Source organism: Ranitomeya imitator, chromosome 1, assembly GCF_032444005.1.
Source record: "Ranitomeya imitator isolate aRanImi1 chromosome 1, aRanImi1.pri, whole genome shotgun sequence".
NCBI classification, from domain to species: Eukaryota; Metazoa; Chordata; class Amphibia; order Anura; family Dendrobatidae; genus Ranitomeya; species Ranitomeya imitator.
In genome coordinates this window covers 148,176,879-148,199,629 of record NC_091282.1, presented here as the reverse complement: position 1 = coordinate 148,199,629, position 22,751 = coordinate 148,176,879, and positions in this window count along the sequence as shown.

Sequence of the window (22,751 nt, the reverse complement as noted above, 5' to 3'; positions counted from 1 at the left end):
TTCGGACCAGCTATAGTGTAAGGCTCAGTTGTTCATGTAAAGCTGCATGAACCGGTTACCTGCCTAAGTATGTAGCAGTACAGACACAGAGGGCTAATACTGCATAAAGTGTATGAGAACATGATGCGAGGAACCTTTTTTTTTTTTTTTTTTTTTTTATTATAAATAGGCCATTATGTGGAAACAGCATAGTGAGAGCGCAGTGTGAGCATAGTGAAAGTAGCATATAGGGAGAGTTTCTGATACTTAAAAGCTCTTTTAAGAGCTCATGTGAGTGAAGATTAGTTCTCTGTTAGGTTGTGATAGTGTAGGGAGAGATTTAATACAAGGGTGAAGGAAAGGCAGGCGGGGTGTTCGCATTGCAAGTACATGCTGCAGATCTCTACTAGGTTGCATTGTGTATAGTGTAGGAACAGATTGTGGGAGTAGGGAAAGAGAGGCAGGGTTTTATAGCCAGAACTATAATGTACAGAACAGCTCTTTTTGGAGCAAAATATTACTCAGTACCAGCATATACTAAACCAATGTTTTTTTTAGCTAAATAATATTCCTGAACACCAGCATATTCTAAACCATTTTTTTATAGCTAAATAATATTCCTCAATACCATTATATATTAAACCTCTTTTTTTAGAGCTATTTGCTAAATAATTTTCCTCGCCTATTGCTAAAATAGGGTATATTTATCTTGCAGTTGTGCAAGAAACCAGCAGAGATACCTAAACATCACTATTTACCAGTAATTTTCCTGAGTCTGCTGTTGTTGTGTCTCATAAAGGCGATATAAAGAAAAATTACTCTGCTATTGGTTAAGTAAATAGCATATATTTATCTAGCAGTTGGGTGACTGGTGCAATCCTGCTGAGATACGCAAACATCTCTATTTACCAGTAATTTTTGCCCAAACTCTAAACACCCACATTGCCAGATTGCTAGCTCTAGAAGTGTTGCTGTTTCAGCTTGTGGGAACCGAGTCTTTCCACAACCTCTTGACAGTGGCAGCCCCATGGTACTCGATTCCAGCCACCACTATTTTTACCGGTGTGCCATCCCCGCATTACATAAGCACATGTTACACAATATCAGTCGTACTCTGGCCAACACAGTCATAGGAAAGGTAAACCCGAACACAGACATGTGGACAAGTTCTTGTGGACAGGGATGCTACAGTTCCCTGACAGCACACTGGGTGAACCTGGTGGAGTCTGGGACAGAGACAGAGGCTTGGACATTACACATCTTAACCACACCAAGAATAGCAGGCCCAACTTCCATCAGGGTTGCAGTCTCCTCGTATTCCAGTTGCTTTTTCTCCTCCTCCTCCTCATCCTCAGCTGAACTAGCCTCCCCATCACTCCCCAGCTGGGAGCTCAGCAGCACTGCCTTGGAGAAGCAGCAGCACGCTCTGCTGAAACTCATTTGTTTAGGTCATAAAGCTCACAATGCAGCAAAGCTGTTGAAAGGGATAAAAATCCAGATCAATCAGTGGCATGAGAAGAACTGTTGAAAGGGATAATAAACATCAATCAGTGGCTCTCCCCATTGAACCTCTAACCAGGTCTACTTATGTGTGATAATGCTATTAACTTTGTGGTGGCTTTAAAGCTTGGCAAGCTGGTACATGTTCCATACATGGCCCACATGCCAAACTTGGTTGTAAGCGGTTTTTAAAAACATCTCCTGACTTTCTCAATCTACTTGCCAAGGTACGCCGTGTCAGCGCCAATTTCCAAAAGTCACCTCAGGCTTTCGCCGGTTTAGTTTCGTTGCAGCAGCACTATAATTTGCCTCATCACTGACTGATTTGTGACCTGCTTACACACTGGAATCTGACATTTCATATATTGGCAAAGCTTAGTGAGCAGCAGAGGGCAGTGGCTGAATTCCAGCTTCTCAATGCCCATGAGAGTAACACTCATCACCCACACAAAACAACTGGTGAGATGGGGCTGATAGCTGACATATGTAAGGTTCTTCAAAACATTGAGTACTGCACCAAGATGGTCAGTGCTGATGATGCTATTATCAGCCTAACCAACTTGCTCCTCTGTTTATTAAAACATTTGCTGTGGAATCTCAAAGAGGAAGCTTTAAATGCTAACTGAGCAGTTGGCTTTGGAGCCAGATTTTATAATGGCTGATGCCACACAGGCCAAGCTCACACAATATTCTCAGGCCACATTGGGTGATGGCGAGGAACAGGAGGAGGAGGATGAGGAGGACAAGGAGTTTTTGGTTTGCGCTACAGATGGGACTCCCTATCCCACCTTCATGCCTGTCTAGCATGGATGGCCTGAAAAGGAGTAGGTGGTAGGGGAAGTGATGCGCCATGAGGAGGAGAGGATGGTTAGTGTTCGTCCTGGTGGGGACACTGAACGTTTGACTCTTTGTCATCTGCCACACATGGCACAGTTCATGTCCAGATGATTTCCCAAGACCCATGCATAAAAGACATTTTGTCCACCATGAAATACTGGCTGTGCACCTTTCTTTACCCACGGTACAAGGAGAAATTCCCTTCTCTCATTTCAGAGGCAGATGTGCCATTTTCAGTGCATGCATGCCAGAGGGCCATTGTTGAAAACTTTCTGAAAAGATAACCTTCAGACAATGTTGCTGTCACAGGCACCACCTCTTTTCACAAACAAGAGTTACAGGGGAGAGACAAGCACGTCTGGTGCAACCCGGGAGGAGGGGGAAATATCCACTCACTGGGCCATTTTCATGAAGCCATCACATCAGCACGGTTTATCTGTGGATGTAACTATGATGAGGAGGAAGAAGTTGACCAAGATGGTGAAGGAGTACTAAAGTGACCATACCAGCATCCTTCCTTATTGTTCAGTGCCCTTTAACTATTGGTTGTCCAAGATGCACACTTGGACCAACCTCTCCTTGTACGCCTAGGAGGTGCTGCCATGCCCTGCCACAAGTGTTTTGTCTGAGCTAGTCTTTAGTTCAGCAGGTGCAATCATAATAGATAGGTGCACACGCCTGTCAATGGAAAATGCAGACAGGCTGACTATTCTAAAATTGAACAAGGGATGGATTTCCTAGAACTTTGTAAGCCCTACGGATTACAGCAGCCCAACGTATTTGCAGCCCAAAAGTTCTTTTTGGGAAGTTTTCTTACCGTCCATGCCTTACCATCCACACCCTTTTTGTTCTGGAAATCATATCTTACTCCTCCTGCTTCTGCAACAAGTACTTGGTGGTCATATATGTATACCAATGTGGGTCATGTTTTTAAATTTTTGGACACCTTTGTACATTGTGCAATGGTGAAATTTGTACTCCCCATCTCTAGCAATTATAATAGCTGCAAAATGTATTGTGAGGTCCCCATCATGGCCTCTTTCAGCGTGTCTGATACAGACTCCTTGCCTCCTACACTCTGTGCAGGTCTCATACTCACTTCCTCAAACAAGGACCCTCAAGCAGGATAATTGAGTGTTGGTCTTGATTCACCTGTATGTTTAGGCAGGACATTATTTTGGCAATACAGCATGCGTATTCTGTGCTGCCACAATATTGCTACATAGGTTATTCTTGACTGTACTTTTTATTATGTGGACCCCCCTTGTGTGCATGCTGTGTTTTAATATATCAAATTGTTTATTCCTAATAATATTTATGTACATTTTGTCTATAAAAAAAACTCTCTGACCCCTTTTTGCTATGAACATGTGGAGATTGCCAGACAGTCACTCAGTATAATTCCGTAGCCACATTGGTTGTAGCCATACTGTGATTGACTCGCCACATAGTGTCATCAGGTCTGTATGAGACTCGTGAGACTATGGCTCAGCACACTGATGGTGTTGATGAGAGAGGGACATAATTGTAGCTACGTATAGGGAGGGATTCAACCACATTTATATTTCTGTGAAATACAACATCTTCTTAGGGCTAATTATAATTAATATTAATACCGCTCTTTGCAGTACTTAGGGAGAGATTGTGCTAAAGGAATGGTATAGGACAGGATAGGATGAATTTCAAGTCTTTTATGCTGGCTGCAGCCTGCAAATGATACCAAAACGTCTCTTCAGGGCTAATAATATTGTTTTTACTCTTAATCCTGCAAATCGATCTGAGCAGGGAAATATTATGCACCCTATTTACTGCGGCAGTTGTGCATCAAAATCAAACAGCAAGACTTGGATCTCAATAGCATTGCTATATTAATATTTCAGTCTCATACGACCATATCAATTGGGCAAATTTGCCTGGCATTGTAATACTGCAATTTTTTGAGCAGTGGAATTTTATATGGCATTTAGCATGCTACAGTTGTGCCTCGAAACAAAAAAGTAAATTGTTTGTTATTAAAAATTGCAGTGCTATATTTATACTGCAGTCACATACATCCATCTGAGATGTGCAAATTTTCCTAGCATTGTAATACAGCGTTTTTTTTACTTCCTCTGTGATTTCTCTATACCTTGCAACTATTGGGTATCCAAGCTAGACATTTGGCATGAACTATCTCTTAATGCCTTGGAAGTCATGGCCTGCCCTGCCACCAGCGTTTTAGCAGAGCTGGAATTTAGTGCCACCGAAGGTATTATAACCAATAGGCGCATCTACCTGTCAAAAGAAAACTCAGACATGTATACTTTACATCAGCACAATTTTGGAACCAAATTTTTTTTTTGTTAGGGAGTTATAAGGGTTAAACGTTGACCAGCAATTTCTCATTTTTACAACACCATTTTTTTTAGGGACTACATCACATTTGAAGTCACTTTGAGGGGTCTATATGATAGAAAATACCCAAGTGTGACACCATTCTAAAAACTGCACCCCTCAGGGTGCTCAAAACCTTATTTAAGAAGATTATTAACCCTTCACATGTTTCACGAGATATTTTAGAATGTTTAAAAAAAAATTAACATTTACATTTTTTCACCAAAAATTTGTTCAGCTCCAATTTGTTTTAGTTTACCAAGGGTAACAGGAAAAATTGGACCCAAAAAGTTGTTGTGCAATTTGTACTGAGTACGCTGATACCCCATATGTGGGGGTAAACTACTGTTTGGGCGCACAGCAGAGCTTGGAATGGAAGGAGCGCTATTTGACTTTTCAATGCAATATTGACTGGAATTGAGATAGGATGCCATGTCGCGTTTGGAGAGCCCTTGATGTGCCTAAACATTGAAACCCCCCACAAGAGATAACATTTTGGAAAGTAGACCCCCTAAGGAACTTATCTAGATGTGTGGTGAGCACTTTGACCTACCAAGTGCTTCACACAAGTTTATAATGCAAAGCCGTAAAAATAAAAAATCATATTTTTTTCACAAAAATTATCTTTTCACCCCCAATTTTTTATTTTCCCAAGAGTAACAGAAGAAATTGGACCCCCAACGTTGTTGTGCAAGTTGTCCTGAGTACGCTGATACCCCATATGTGGGGGTAAATCACTGTTTGGGCAAACAGCAGAGCTCGGAAGGGAAGGAGCGCCATTTGACAATGCAAATTGACTGGAATTGAGATAGGACGCCATGTCGCATTTGGAGAGCCCCTGATGTGCCTAAACATTGAAACCCCCCAATTCTAACTGAAACCTAATCCCAACCGTAAATTTAATCCAAACCCTAACTTTAGCCCCAACCCTAACCCTAACTTTAGCCCTAACCCTAACTGTAGCCCTAACCCTAGCCCTAACCCCAACCCTAACCCTAGCCCTAACCTCAACCCTAGCCCCAACCCTAACCCTAGCCCTAACCCTAGCCCTAACCCTAATGGGAAAATAGAAATAAATACATTTTTTTAAATTTTATTATTTTTCCCTAACTAAGGGGGTAATGAAAGGGGGTTTGATTTACTTTTATAGCGGGTTTTTTAGCGGATTTTTATGATTGGCAGCTGTCATGCACTAAAAGACGCTTTTTATTGCAAAAAATAGTTTTTGCGTCTCCACATTTTGAGAGCTATAATTTTTCCATATTTTGGTCCACAGAGTCATGTGAGGTTTTGTTTTTTGCGGAACGAGTTGATGTTTTTAATGGAACCATTTTCACGCACGTGACATTTTTTAATCGCTTTTTATTCTGACTTTTGTAAAGCAGAATGATAAAAAACCAGCTATTCATGAATTTCTTTTGGGGGCGTTTATACCATTCCACGTTTGGTAAAATTGACAAAGCAGTTTTACTCTACGGGTCAGTATGATTACAGCGACACCTCATTTTTTTTTTTTTTTATGTTTTGACGCTTTTATACGATAAAAACTATTTTATAAAAAAATTATTATTTTTGCATCGCTTTATTCTGAGGACTATAACTTCTTTATTTTTTCGCTGATAACGCTGTATGGCGGCTCGTTTTTTGCGGGAGAAGATGACATTTTCAGCAGTACTATGGATATTTATATCCTTTCTTTTATCGCGTGTTATTCCACTTTTTGTTTGGCGGTATGATAATAAAGCGTTGCTTTTTGCCTCATTTTTTGTGATGTGTTCAATGAAGGGGTTAATTAGTGGAACAGTTTTATAGGTCGGGTCGTTACAGATGCGGCGATACTAAATATGTGTACTTTCATTGTTTTTTTATTTAGATAAAGAAATGTATTTATTGGAACAATTTTTTTTTCTTAATTTAGGATTTTATTTTTTAGTTTTTTTTTTACACACGTAAATATTTTTCTTTTTTTACTTTTTCACATTGCCCCGGGGGGGGACATCACACTATAGTGTCAGATTGCTGATCTGACACTTTGCACTGCACTGTGTTAGATCAGCGATCAGACAGGCAGTGCTCCTGGCTTACCAGCACCTGCTCTGAGCAGGCTCTTGTAATCCACCTCCCTGCAGGACCCGGAGGTAGCCCCGATGCCATTTTGGATTCGGGGCCTGCAGGGAGAAGGGGGTAGGAGACCCCCTGAGCAATGCGATCACATCGCGTTGCTCCGAGGCTCTCATGGAAGCACTAAGGGAGCCCGCTCCCTGCGCGATGCTTCCCTATACCGCCGGAACGCTATGATCATGTTTGATAGTAGTGTTCCATGGGTTAAATTGCCAGATGTCAGCTGTGATAGTCAGCTGACACCCGACCGCGAACGGCCGCGCTCCCCTCGTGAGGGCGGCCGATCGCATATGACATACTATCTCATCGGTGGTCATTTGGGCCCACCTCGACGGGATAGTACGTCTAATGTCAGAAAGGGGTTAATGGAACGTTGATTAAGGTAACTAAATGTTTTGTTGTATATGGAATTTTTCTCACAATATGGAGCAACTAACATCTACATCAAGGTATTTTTTGCTTTCCTCTGGCTTAACCAATGACAATAGGTACAGAGGTTTCAACTGCACCCAGGCCCTGGAGCCTAAGGGGCCCAAAAAGTCACAATGGCCTACATGAATAGACTTAAAGACTTGCAGTAATAGGGGACCCCATTGCAGTATTTGCACTGGCACCCATGAGCTTCCAGTTACACCACTGGGTTTAACATATCAGCTATGGATTGAACTTGATGGAATTATTTAAACTTTAAAACTATGAAACTATGCATTTTCAATAGATATTGTAAAAAATGCATTTGAATTATATGGGCTGGAGGGGAAATTAATCCATTCATGACCCAGCCTATTTTGATCTTAATGACCTGGCCATTTTTTGCAATTCTGACCAGTGTCCCTTTATGAGGTAATAACTCAGGAACGCTTCAACGGATCCTAGCGATTCTGAGATTGTTTTTTCGTGACATGTTGGACTTCATGTTAGTAGAGTTATTGACACAATATAGTTAAGTAATATTTCCCACATGTCTACTTTACATCAGCACAATTTTGGAAACATTTTTTTTTTTTGCTAGGGAGTTATAAGGGTTAAAATTTGACCAGCGATTTCTCATTTTTACAACAAAATTTACAAAACCATTTTTTTAGGAACCACCTCACATTTGAAGTCAGTTTGAGGGGTCTGTATGGCTGAAAATACCCAAAATTGACACCATTCTAAAAACTTCACCCCTCAAGGTGCTCAAAACCACATTCAAGAAGTTTATTAACCCTTTAGGTATTTTACAGCAGCAGAAGCAACATGGAAGGAAAAAATTAACATTTAACTTTTTAGTCACAAAAATGATTTTTAGCAAACATTTTTTTACATTCTCAAGGTTAAAAGGAGAAAGTGGACCCTGAACGTTGTTGTCCAATTTGTCGTGAGTACGCTGATACCCCTTATGTGGGGGGGAACCCCTGTTTGGGTGCACGACAGGGCTCTGAAGGGAAGGAGCGCCATTTTAATTTTTGAATGAAATCTTGGCTCCAATCTTTAGCGGGCACCCTGTCACATTTTGAGAGCCTCTGTGTGCCTAAACATTGAAGCTCCCCCAAAAGTGACCACATTTTGGAAACTTACCCCCCAAGGAACTTATCTAGATGCATAGTGAGCACTTTTAACTCCCATCTTCACAAATTGATCCGGCAAAATAGGCAACACGATAAAATGGATCTTAAAATTTGTTGGGCAATTTCTCCTGAGTACAACAATACCTCATATGTGGGGGGAACCACTGTTTGGGTGCACGGCAAGGCTCGGAAGGGAAGGAGCACCATTTGACTTGTTGAATGAAAAATTAGCTCCAATCGTTAGCGGACACCATGTCACATCTGGAAAGCCCCTGTATGCCTAAACATTGGAGCTCCCCCAAAAGTGACCCCATTTTGGAAACTAGAGCCCAAGGAACTTATCTAGATGTGTCGTGAGCACTTTTTACCCCTAAGTGCTTCACTGAATTTTATAATGCAATTTTTTATTTTTACAAGGGTAACAGGAGAAATTGGACCCCAGAAGATGTTGTCCAGTTTGTCCTGAGAACACTGGTACCCCATATATGGGGGTAAACCACTATTTGGGCACACGTCGGGGCTTGGAAGGGAAGTAGTGACGTTTTGAAATGCAGACTTTGATGGAATGGTCTGCGGGCATCACGTTGCGTTTGCAGAGCCCCAATGTGCCTAAACAGTAGAAACCCCCCACAAGTGACCCCATTTTTGAAACTAGACCCCAAGGAACTTATGTAGATGTGTGGTGAGCACTTTGAACTCCCAAGTGCTTCACAGAATTTTATAACGTAGAGCCGTAAAAATAAAAAATCATTTTTTCCCACAAAAATAAGTTTTTTGCCCCCAATATTTTTATTTTCCCAAGGGTAACAGGAGAAATTAGGCCTCCAAAGTTGTTGTGCAATTTTTTCTGAGTACGCTTATGCCCATATTTTTGGGTAAACCACTGTTTGGGCGCATGTCGGGGCTCAGAAGGGAAGGAGCACCATTTACTTTTTGAACGCAAGATTGGCTGGAATCAATGGTGGCGCCATGTCGCGTTTGGGACCCCCTGATGTGCCTAAAGAGTGGAAACCCCTCAATTCTAACTCAAACACTAACCCCAACCCTAACCATAACCCTAATCACAACCCTAACCTCAACACACCCCTAACCCTAATCCCAACCCTAACCATAACTCTATCCACAAGCCTAACCCTAACTCCAACACACCCCCAAACACTAACCCCATCCCTAACCATAACTCTAATCACAACCCTAACCTCAACACACCCCTAACCCCAATCCCAACCCTAACCATAACTCTAACCACAAGCCTAACCCTAACCCCAACACACCCCTAACCCTAATCTTAACTTTAATTCCAACCCTAACCCTAATTCCAACCCTATCTCTAATTCCAACCCTAACCCTAAGGCTATGTGCTTGAGTTGCGGATTCGTGTGTGGATTTTTCCACACTGTTTTTGAAAAATCCAAAGGTACAATGCACTGAGTTTTACCTGCGGATTTACAGCAGATTTCCTGAATTTTCTGTGAGGATTTCACCTGCGGTTTTATACCTGCAGATTCCTATTGACGAGGAGGTGTAAAACGACGCAGAATCCACACAAAGAATTGACATGCTGCAGAAAATACAACGTGGCGTTTCCACGCGGTATTTTTTTTTGCACCATGGGCACAGCGGATTTGGTTTTCCATAGGTTTACATGGTACTGTACACCGCATGGGAAACTACTGAGAATCCGCAGCGGCCAATCTGCTGCGGATCCGCAGCCAAATCTGCACCGTGTGCACATAGCCTAGTTTCAACTCTAACCCTAATTCCAACCCTAACCCTAATTCCAACCCTAACCATAATTCTAACCCTAAGCCTAATTGCAACCCTAACCCTAATTCTAACCCTAACCACAACTCTAAATAACCCTAGTGGAAAAATAAAAATGTTTTCCTTAGTTTATTATGTTTTCTACTTATGGGGGTAATAAGGGGGGGTTTACTATTTTTTTATTTTGATCACTGTGATAGGGTCTATCACAGTGATCAAAATGAATGAACGAATCTGCCTGCCGGCAGATTCTGCGGGAGCACTGTGCATACGTCCATCATTTTGGAAGATGGCAGCGCCCATCGCTAAAGATGGACGGACACCGGGAGGACAGGACGGAGGACAGGATGGAGGGGAGAGGATGGCAGAGAAGGACAGAACAGAGGGAGGAATGGCTGACGGTGGCAGAAGATCACCGCCGTCAGTCGGTGGCGGGGGCAGATCATTGGTGAAATATTACAAATTGCTCTGATTGGCTGTTTCACTTTCAACGGCCAATCAGAGTGATCGTAGCCCCTGGGCTGAAGTACAATTTCCCCTGTTCCTGCAGGTCGGGTGAAATTTGAGTTAACCCTTTCACCCGGCCTGCAGGAACGCGATCATTCTGTGACACAGCATTTGCGTCACAGGTCGTATTGGCACCAACTTTCATGACGCATACGCTGTGTCACAGGTTGGGAAGGGGTTAATTACAGATTTTACAAGGTTTTGTACTAATTCTAACTGTTATGTCACACTCACTTCTCATTTGTAATTTTTCTGGTTCTGGTGTAAATCAACAAGGGACAAGTAAGTTTAGAAGTACTCATTCACAGATATGAAGGTAGAACTAGTAGCTGAAAATTTGTATTATCTGCTGTTTTTATCTGTGCATTCATAAAAACAGCAAAAAGAATTGTGAAAATGGGCACATTTTTTATACAGTGACATGCAATACAAGTCCTTCTTATCTGACTTCCAATGAGTTGCTATCATGCTTCATTGCTACGGTGTCCTTTTCTCTGTTCATTTCCAGTGTTATGAAGGCAAGGAGTTTGTATGTTCTCCCCATGTTTGCATGGGTTTCCTCCGGGTACTACGATTTCCTCCCACACTCCAAAGACATACTGATAGGGAATTTAGATTGTGAGCCCCATCGAGGACAGCGATAATAATATGTGCAAACTGTAAAGCGCTGCGGAATATGTTAGCGCTATATAAAAATAAAGATTATTATTATTATTTATGAAGATATGATGGTTTTGATTCTCCTATGTTTTCAGAATATATAAAATTATAGGAGTTCTCCAGCCTTCCCTGAGGAATCTAGTGAACCACTACTTTAGAAGTATTTTGCATGAAAATGTTGAGTTATTGAAAATGAAATTAGAATTGAGTTTTGGACTAATTTTGATAGACATTAGAGCATTAGATCATCTGCTAGTCACTATTTAACAAATTGTACTCTATTCTAAATTTCTGTTTAATTCAAAGGACGTTATAAGTATAAAATGTCTATTTAATTTCCTAAATCCATGACATTCTTTTAATATTTCCTTCACAAAGGCTAAAACAAGAAGTGCAATGCTAAGGAAATCCCCTGCTATTTCTCATCTACTAACAGAACAAGTCTTTTCATCGCTGTACAACACACATTATTATAGAAACATTAACATTTGTTCTTGATTAGCCAACCATAAAGGTGATTTTGAGATAACCTCAGCAGTAGCCAGGGCATCTAGTGTAGTATATTAAAAGGCATTATTAAATACTTTTCTTTACTGTACTTAGGGGCTTTTTTAAATTAAAACTATAATACAAAGAAAATGCTAAAACATTATTTTAGTTATTTATAAATAATTTGATTTGATTATTAAGCTACTATGTAATGTCTGTATAGATGTATACAGTATTTTCTATCCCATTAACACCTTTACCCCCGAGGGTGGTTTGCACGTTAATGACCAGACCAATTTTTGCAATTCTGACCACTGTCCTTTTATGAGGTGATAACTCTGGAATGCTTCAATGGATCCTGGTGATTCTGAGAAGGTTTTCTCATGACATATTGTATTTCATGATAGTTGTAACATTTTTTTTGTATTACTTGCGTTAGTTTGTTAAAAAAAGACTGGAAATTTGGCAAAAATTTTGAAAGTTTCACAATTTTACAACTTTCAATTTTAATGCCCTTAAATTACAGAGATATGTCACACAAAATACTTAATAAGTAAAATTTTCAACATGTCTGCTTTACATGGGCACAATTTTGGAACCCCACTTTTTGTTATTAGGTACCGTATATACTCAAGGATAAGCTGGCCTGAGTATACGCCGACCCCCCCCTAATTTTGCCACAAAAAACTGGGAATACTTAATGACTCGAGTATAAACCTAGGGTGGAAAATGCAGCAGCTACTGGTAAATGTAAAAAGTAAAAATAGATACCAATAAATGTAAAATTAATTGAGACATCAGTAGGTTAAGTGTTTTTGAATATTCATATTGAATCAGGAGCCCCATATAATGCTCCATACAGTTCATGACGGCCCCATAAGATGCTCCATATTAAAATATGCCCCATATAATCCTGCATAAAGGTAAATAATCGCCTTATAAGATGCTCCATAGACACATTTGCCGAATATAATGTTGCACAAACGTTGATTATGGCCCCATAAGATGCTCCATAAAGATATTTGTGCCATATAGTTCTGCACAAACGTTGATTATGGCTCCATACAGACACTTTCCCAATTTGCTGTTGCTGCGATAAAAGATTAAAAAATCACATACTCACCTCTCCGTCGCTCAGGCCCCTGCATTTCAATATTCACCTGACTTTGTTCCGCACTGATGTTTAGGCAGAGGGCAAGCACTAACCACGTCATCGCGCCCTCTGACCTGAGCGTCACTGCAGAAGATGCTGAAGACGGAGCTGCGGCAGAACGAGGAGCAGGTGAATATCGCGCAGCGCTCCACTCCCCATTATACTCACCTGCTCCTGGCGCGGTGCAGTCCCTGTTTCCCGGGTGCTGCAGCTTCTTCCTGTACTGAGCGGTCACCGTTACTGCTCATTACAGTAATGAATATGCGGCTCCACCCCTATGGAGCTGCATATTCATTACTGTAATGAGCGGCACCATGTGACAGCTCAGTACAGTTAGAAGCTGCAGCACCCGGGAACCAGGGACCTGCAAGGACTGCACCAGGAGTAGGTGAGTATAATTAGTCAGCACCCGCTCCCCCTCCCCTGCCGACCCCTGGGCATGACTTGAATATAAGCCGAGAGGGGGACTTTCAACCCCCCAAAATGGGCTGAATATCTCGGCTTATACTCGAGTATATAGGTAGTGATAAGGGTTAAAAGTTGACCAGCAATTCCTCATTTTTACAACACCATTTTTTTCCTTACCATATCACATTTGAAGTTACTTTGAGGGGGCTATATGATAGAAGATACCTCAAAGTGACACAATTCTAAAAACTGCACCCCTCAAGGTACTCAAACCAGATTCAAGAAGTTTATTAACCCTTCAGGTGCTTCACATGAATTTTTGTAATGTTTAAAAAAAAATTAACTTTTTGTTCACAAAAAATTTACTTCAGATCCAACTTTTCTATTTTCTCAAGAGTAACAGGACAAATTGCACAACAAATTTTGGGGTTGAATTTCTCCTGATTATGCTAATACCCAATATATAGGGGTAAACCACTGTTTGGGCACATGGCAGAGCTCAGAAGGGAAGCAATGCCATCTGACTTTTTGGTGCCCCTGATGCACCTAAACAGTGGAAACCCCCCATAAGTGACCCTATTTTGGAAACTAAACCCCCCACCCCACAGAACTCATCTAGATGTGTGGTGACCACTTTGAACCCCCAAGTGCTTCACAAAACTTTATAAAGAAGAGCAGTGAAAATACAAAAATCATATTTTTTCAACAAAAATGATCTTTTCATCCTGAATGTTTTATTTTCTGGTCCCTAAAAAAATAGTGTTGTAAAAATGAGAAATCGATGGTCAATAGTGTTGAGCGATACCGTCCGATACTTGAAAGTATCGGTATCGGATAGTATCAGCCGATACCCGAAAAATATCGGATATCGCCAATACCGATATCCGATACCAATACAAGTCAATGGGACATCAAGTATCGGAAGGTATTCTCATGGTTCCCAGGGTCTGAAGGAGAGGAAACTCTCCTTCAGGCCCTGGGATCCATAGGGATGTGTAAAATAAAGAATTAAAATAAAAAATATTGATATGCTCACCTCTCCGGCGGCCCCTGGACTTCACACTGCTAACCGGGAGGCTTCTTTGTTTAAAAAGCGCGCCTTTCGGACCTGCGAATGACGTCCCGGCTTCTGATTGGTCGCGTGCCGCCCATGTGACCGGCACGCGACCAATCAGAGGCCACGACGTCATTCGCAGGTCCTCAATTCCTATAATTAGCAGTTTTGTGAATGAGAATGACGTCGCGGCTTCTGATTGGCCGCGTGCCGGTCACATGGGCGGCACGCGACCAATCAGAAGCCGCGACGTCATTCTCATTCACAAAACTGCTAATTCTAGGAATTGAGGACCTGCGAATGACGTCGCGGCCTCTGATTGGTCGCGTGCCGGTCACATGGGTGGCACGCGACCAATCAGAAGCCGGGACGTCATTCACCGGTCCGAAAGGCGCGCTTTTTAAACAAAGAAGCCTCCCGGATAGCAGCGTGAAGTCCAGGGGCCGCCGGAGAGGTGAGCATATCAATATTTTTTATCTTAATTCTTTATTTTACACATCCCTATTGATTCGATACCGATACCCGATATCACAAAAATATCGGATCTCGGTATCGGAATTCCGATACCGCAAATATCGGCCGATACCCGATACTTGCGGTATCGGAATGCTCAACACTAATGGTCAACTTTTAACCCTTATAACTTCCTAACAAAAAAAATTGGTTCCAAAATTGTGCTGATGTAAAGTAGACATGTGGGAAATGTTACTTATTAAGTATTCTGTGATTTAAAGGCATAAAAATTCAAAATTGGAAAATTGCGAAATTTTCACCAAATTTCCTTTTTTGTCACAAATAAACGCAGGTCATATCAAAGAAATTTTACCACTATCATGAAGTACCATATGTCCCTAGAAAACAATCTCAGAATCACCAGAATCCATTGAAGCTTTCCAGAGTTATTACCTCATAAAAGGACAGTGGTCAGAATTGTAAAAACTGGTCTGGTCATTAATAGTGATGAGCGAATATACTCGTTACTCAAGATTTCTCAAGCACGCTCGGGTGACCTCCGAGTATTTTTTAGTGCTCGGAGATTTAGTTTTCCTCACCTCAGCTGAATGATTTACATCTCTTAGCCAGCTTGATTACATGTGGGGATTCCCTAGCAACCAGGCAACTCCCACATGTACTTATGCTGGCTAACAGATGTCAATCATTCAGCTGCGACGATGAAAACTAAATCTCCGAGCACTAAAAAATACTCGGACGTTACCCGAGCATGCTTGGGAAATCTCGAGTAATGAGTATATTCGCTCATCACTAGTCATTAACATTCAAATCAGCCACGGTGGTAAAGGGGTTAATACTGGAATGTAAAGAATATTACATGGCGTTTTGGGTCATTATCTATCTCTTAGCCTATCCTTTTTGCAGCTTGGTCAACTTATTGCTATATTATGGTATTTTTTTCTACAAAAATCTCAAAAATATGTTTTGTGTTGCAGCTCTACATTTTTTTCAGCCAATTTAACGGACATATTATCCACTGACATGCTTACAAAGTTTAACGTAAAACATGAGATTTTACCATTGGGGTTATCTACCATTTTTCCCAGTGGTGCATAATACTTTTTAGAGCTTTCTAAAGCTTGCAGCAAATTCTGTTTGCATTGAACCAGGGTTAGAACAGGAGCAGTGACTTGTCTTATTTATCTAGAAATTGGTGCCAAAGGCATTAAAACAAACCTTATCTCAACAACTAAAATATATTTTGTTTACATCTTTTTACTACTTCACTGCAAAGTTTTGTTCCTTTTGTTGTACATAAAATTGAAAAAAAAATGAGCTCCTTTTAACCCTTGCAGAGATTAGAAATTGTTATTTCTTTTCCCTCAAGATATAATAATAATCAGCACTTATAACAAGCCATATAATTCCTAATATGCTGTTTTTATTGACACAGATGATATTATTAATAATAATACAAATATAAAGAGGTTTCCTCTTACTAATGTGATGCCATAGAGATTGAGGAAAGATTACCTTGACTCAGACAAAAAAACAATATGATTCCAGTGAATTATTTAAGTAACCTAAATAGATGAACTGGATTTTAAAGTGGTGTGCTTGCAGCGTGTTCACACTGGCCACTAAACAGAAAAAAAAAACAAGATAAAAAGTTAAGTTTATTCATATAATGTTTTATCATGAGTTTTGTAGAATAAAATGAGTGTAAATTGACAACTAAATTGAAATTGGTCAATGGTTAATGCTAGAAATGAGCGAATATAAAACATTGGTAGTGGTATAGATGGGCTTTTCACCTTTTGTACTCTAAAGTGTTCAGCAAGAGGAATGAGCAATCCTTAACTCCTTAAGCCCCAATGCACATTAATGACCGGGCCAATTTTTACAATTCTGGCCAATGTCCCTTTATGAGGTTATAACTCTGGAACGCTTCAACGGATCCCAGTGATTCTGACATTGTTTTCTCATGACATATCGGACTTCATGATAGTGGTAAAATTTCTTTGATACTACCTGCGTTTACTTGAGAAAATTTTTTTCCAAATTTAAATTTTTATGCCCTTAAATCACAGAGATATGTCACTCAAAATACTTAATATGTACCATTTCCCACATGTCTACTTTACAACAGCACAACTTTAGAACCAAAATATTTTTTTGTTAGGGAGTTATAAGGTTTAAAAGTTGACCTGCAATTTCTCATTTTTACAACACCATTTTTTTAGGGACCACATCACATTTGAAGTCATTTTGAAGGGTCTATATGATAGAAAATGACCAAGTGTAACACCACTCTAAAAACTGCACCCCTCGAGGTGCTCAAAACCACATTCAAGAAGTTTATTAACCCTTCAGGTGTTTCACAGGAATTTTTGGAATGCTTAAAAAAGTGAACATTTACCTTTTTTCACAAAAAAATGTAATTCAGCTCCAATTTGTTTTATTTTACCAAGGGTAACAGTTGTTGTACAATTTGTCCTGAGTATGGCGATACCCCATATGTGGGGGTAAACCACTGTTTGGGCGCATGGCAGAGCTCGGAAGAAAAGGAGTGACATTTGACTTTTCAATGCAAAATTGACTGGAATTGAGGTGAGACGCCATGTTGCGTTTGGAGAGCCCCTGATGCGCCTAAACATTGAAACCCCCCACAAATGAAACCATTTTGGAAAGTAGACCCCCTAAGGAACTTATCTAGATGTGTGGTGAGTACTTTGACCATCCAAGTGCTTCACAGAAGTTTATAATGCAGAGCCGTAAAAATAAAAAATCATATTTTTTCACAAAAATGAAATTTTCGCCCCAAAGTTTTTATTTTCCCAAGGGTAGCAGAAGAAATTGTACCGCAAACGTTGTTGTGGAATTTTTCCTGAGTACGCTGATACCCAATAGATGAGGTAAACCACTGTTTGGGTGCATGGTAGAGCTCAGAAGGGAAGGAGCGCCGTTTGACTTTTCAATGCAAAATTGAATGGAATTGGACACGTCTCATTTGGAGAGCCACTGATGTGCTGAAACAGTGAAATCCCCCTCACGTGACACCATTTTGGAAAGTAGACCCCCTAAGGAACTTATCTAGATGTGTTGTTAGAGCTTTGAACCACCAAGTGTTTCACTACAGTTTATAACGCAGAGCCGTGAAAATAAAAATTATTTTTTTTTCCACAAAAATTATTTTTTAGCCCCCATTTTTGTATTTTCCCCAAAGGGTAACAGGATGAATTGGACCCCAAAAGTTGTTGTCCAATTTGTCCTGAGTACGCTGATATCCTATATGTGGGGGGACCACTGTTTGGGCACCTGGCAGAGCTTGGAAGGGAAAGAGCGCCATTTGGAATGCAGACATAGATGGATTGGTCTGCAGGCGTCACGTTGCATTTGCAGAGCCCCTGATGTACCTAAACAGTAGAAACCTCCCACAAGTGACCCCATATTGGAAACTAGACCCCCCAAGGAACTTATCTAGATGTGTTGTGGGAACTTTGAACCCCCAAGTGTTTCACTACAGTTTATAACGCAGAGCCGTGAAAATAAAAAATATATTTTTTCCACAAAAATTATTTTTTAGCCCCCAGTTTTGTATTTTCAACAGCCCTGCTGTGTGCCCAAGCAGTAGTTTTTCCCCACACATAACGTACTCAGAAGAAAATTGACCAGAAAATTTGTTCTGCAATTTCTCCTGTTACCCTTGTGAAAATAAAATATTTGGGGGCTAAAGTTAATTTTTTGTGAAAAAAGTGATATGTTCGTTTTTTTTGTTCCACATTTCTTTAGTTTCTGTGAAGCACCTGAAGGGCTAATTAACTTCTTGAAAGGGGGACAGACACCGGAAGAATCAATTAGCAAGTTAATGGTGCGAGTCACAGTTGGGGGGCTTCCTCATAATGCCCTGCATACACAATACAAGCATAAAACTCTTGGGTTGGCCCCTAAGTTTTTTACAGTCTGTGGTAGCCCCCCCAATTGGCTGGGCAACACATCGGATCTGATTGCTGCAGGGCATTATGGGGAAGCCCACCAGCTGTGACTCACACCATTTACTAGGTCACTGATTTTTCAGCAGTGTATAATGGTGTCCAAAAATGTCAAAAGTATTCTAGGAGTGATACATGTATTGGCTAACCAGATTGGGCACAAAAGTATTTACATCATTTTTTTCTGGCAGTACCACAATATAATTTTCTATTGTACATCAGAACTCTAATACAAGTGAATGGAGGGGGCTGCACCTCTCCACTGATATCAGTGAACTACTGTGCCCTGTTCTCAAGATAGTTTTAGGTTTCATAGGTGAGATCTGCATTTATCTTCCATGTCAAACATAGCTTATAAATATGCCAAATACAGCTCTGGCAAAAATTAAGAGACAACCACATCAAAACCCTGTCATATGCAGTCCAACTCCCTGACCTGAACCCCCTTGAAAATCTCTGGAATGTAATCAAGAGGATGATGGATAGTCACAAAACATCAAACAAAGAAGAATTGCTTAAATTTTTGCGCCAGAAGCAGTGTGAAAGACTGGTGGAAAGCATGCCAAGACGCATGAAAGCTGTGATTACAAATCATGGTTATTCCACAAAATATTGATTTCTGAACTCTTCCTGAGTTAAAACATTAGTATTGTTGTTTCTAAATGATAGTGAACCTGTTTTCTTTGCATTATTTGAGGTCTGAAAGCACTGGGTTGTTTTTTTTTTAATTTTGACCATTTCTCCTTTTCAGAAAAAAAAATACAAAATGTATTCCTTGGAACTTCGGAGACATGTTGTCAGAAGATTATAGACTAAAAGAACAATTTACATTTTACTCAAAAATCTAATATATAAAGCTGAATGTGTGTATGTATGTATGTCCGGGATTAGCATCTGCACCGTCGCAGCTACAGCCACAAAATTTTGCACAGTCACACGTCTGGACCCCGAGTGTGTCATAGGCTATGTTGTGAGGTGAAATTTTAACCCCGCGCTTTCCAATTCATCAAACAATTTTGCCCCTATCTACATAATGGGGAAAAAGTGAAAGGAAAAGTGTTGGAGACAAATTGACAGCTGCCAGATGTGAACAAGGGGGACTTATAGAATGAGAGCAATGGCGCCAAAGAGTATATACTGTACAGTTGCTAAGGTGGGGCCCCGACATGGGATACTCACCACACACGGGGATATGAACACACACACAAAATGTGCCACACACTACCACGTGCATGAACACATATACCACCCTCAGCACACATTTCTCCACACACCAATCTCGCCACATAAAAGCAGAAACACAAAAATCGAAACTCAAAACTCACCATACGCAAAATTCGCCACATGCAAAACTCGCCACATGCAAAACTAGGCTCACGCAAAACTCGCCACACGTGCAAAACTCACCACACGTGCAAAACTCACCTCATGGAAAACTCGCCCCACGCAAAACTTGCACGCGTGGAAAAATTGTCACATGCACAAAAGTTGCAACACATGCAAAAGTTGCCTCACACAAAACTTGCACATACTCAAAACGCACCACACATAAAACTTGCCACGCGCAAAACTCGCCATGCGCAAAACTTGCTGCACACAACTTGCTATACTAACCTGTCACATGCAACTCGACACACAAAAAGTTGCTACACGCATGTCGCCACACAAAACTCAACACACACAACTTGACACATGAAACTCACCCTAAAACACACAAGTCTGGTATTATCCTTCAAAAATAAAAATCTAATTAATAAGCAGACAAACCACAAGAGCAACAAATGTACCATATAGGAAATACGGCAGCTGTCAGTCAAATGACCTGTCTATTATGTGTATGTGTGAGCTAATATATACTGCCAGGAGGGAGGGCTTCCTGTTGAGGTAAAAATACTGAGCAAATAACGTGTGAATGAAGTCTAATACAGGAGGAGATGACACACACACATATATATACTATATACAGGAGGAGATGACATACAGGTATATACTATATACAGGGCCGATGACACTCAGATATATAATATAGAAGGAGATGACAGGTATATACTATATACAGGAGGAGATGACACACGTATATACTATATACAGGAGGAGATGACATACAGGTATATACAATATAAAAAAGAGGAGATGACACATAGGTATATAGAGAAGAAGATGAAATACAGCAGGTATATACTATATACAGGAGATGGCATACAGGTATATACTACATATAGGAGGAGATTACATACAGGTATATACAGAAGAGATGATATACATGTATATACTATATACAGGGGAGATGACATACAGGTATATACTATATACAGGAGATGACATACAGGTGTATATATATATAAAGAAGATGACAAACATGTATATACTGAGGGGAAAATGAGAGGTGTGAGGTGAAAATGAGAGGTGTGAGGTGAAAATGAAAAGGTGTGAGTGCAAAATGAGAGGAGTGAGGGAAAATAGTGGAGTGATCGGAAAATGACAGATGTGAGGTCGAAATGACAAGTGTTAGGGGGAATGAGAGCAGTGAGGGGGAATGAGAGGAGTGAGGGGAAAATGAGAGGTGTGAGGGAGAAAATGAGAGATGTGAGGGGGAAAATGAAATATGTGAGGGGGAAAATCAGAGGCGTGATGGGAAAATAAGAGAAGTGAGTTGCTATAACTAACCACAGATATTTACTATGCCCAGGCAACGCCGGGCTCTTCAGCTAGTATACCTATATAGAGAAAAATCAGACAAACTGAACATTTTGAAGTGGTCTCTTAATTTTTGCCCGAGCTGTATGTATGAAATGGGACAAGGTTCATTGTATACTAAGTACATTTTAGCACCATAATTACATAAAGATGATTAACCTCAGAATGTAAAAATGAGTCTGATCTAAGTCTAACATTGGGCAAGTGTCATGGCTCAGTAAGCATGAGTTAATATATGCATCTTCAATAAAAACTATTGTTTAATTCATTAAGTTTCAGTTAAAGATCTCAGGGCTCAATATGAAAATTGCATTAGATATGCAGTAATTAACTTTTCTGAAAAATAGATCTTAATTATAATTTGTGTACCTTTTGAGATGCAGTTTGTAGAAGCGTAGTATTCTATATGTGCCATTCTATATAATCAAATATACATTGAGTTCTTTCACCCGAAAATACGACAACATCTTCAATGCTTGCAGCGCACATGAATGCTAGAGAGATTGGGGAAGTGTATAAAATCATAACATACATAATACACATTTAATAAACCCTACAATTATAAAAAATGAGTGATATTACTTATGGCATTCTACATCTTCAAGGAAAGAAATATTTGCTTTTAACTATGTAGAAATATTACTAGAAACCCAAATACTCAAAATTACCCTTTACCACCATCACCCGTGTAAGGTATGCTAGAGATCTTGAAAGTTTGGCTTTCCTTGTCATTACTTGTGATTTATAAACCTGCTTAAACAATTTTATTTGTAATATTGTTTAAGTGAAAAAATAATTTAATTGATTTGAATATTAAAAAAGAAAAATATTTCACAAATAATCCTCAAATATACTTAATCTGAAATCCTTTAGACCTAAACATCTGTAAATCTCTCTTGGCCATTTACTGGGGATATATATCATAGAGGATTGCTTTAACTTCTTCCAAATGGATGCTGGTCTATGATAGGGCTCAAAAGATGTTACAGTATTGACGAGAGATAGCTTGTTTAACCACTTAAATGCTGCTTTCTATCAATGGCTGCAGCATTAAACAGTGTAATTTCCAGTGCATGTTTGAATCGGGTCTCATTGTGCTCCCATGAAGCAGTTGTGAGGTGTTGATATATTGTCATGGCAGCTGAGGGCCTGAAGTCCTCCATGGCTGCCATCTAAGATATTCTATGAAGCCATCTGGCTAGGCTTTTTTAGGA